Raw genomic sequence first — 664 nt, forward strand, 5'->3', positions numbered from 1 at the left:
AATTTTGTGAATGTTGCTATCACTGGAGGGTATAATTTTGTGAATGCTGCTATCACTAGAGGATATAATTTGTGAATGTTGCTATTACTGGAGGGTATAATTTGTGAATGTTGCTATCACTGGAGGGTATAATTTTGTGAATGATGCTATCACTAGAGGATATAATTTGTGAATGTTACTATCACTGGAGGGTATAATTTGTTAATGTTACTATCACTGGCGGGTATATTTTGTGAATGTTGCTATTACTGGAAGGTATAATTTGTTCATGTTACTATCACTGGAGGGTATAATTTGTGAATGTTACTATTACTGGAGGGTATAATTTTGTGAATGTTGCTATCACTGGAGGGTATAATTTTGTGAATGCTGCTATCACTAGAGGATATAATTTGTGAATGTTGCTATTACTGGAGGGTATAATGTGTTAATGTTGCTATCACTGGAGGGTATAATTTTGTGAATGCTGCTATCACTAGAGGATATAATTTGTGAATGTTGCTATTACTGGAGAATATAATTTGTTAATGCTCTTATCACTGGAGAATATAATTTGTTAATGTTACTATCACTGGCGGGTATATTTTGTGAATGTTGCTATTACTGGAGGGTATAATTTGTTCATGTTACTATCACTGGAGGGTATAATTTGTTAATGTTACTA

Source organism: Liolophura sinensis, chromosome 6 (assembly GCF_032854445.1).
Source record: "Liolophura sinensis isolate JHLJ2023 chromosome 6, CUHK_Ljap_v2, whole genome shotgun sequence".
In the NCBI taxonomy this organism is placed as follows: Eukaryota; Metazoa; Mollusca; class Polyplacophora; order Chitonida; family Chitonidae; genus Liolophura; species Liolophura sinensis.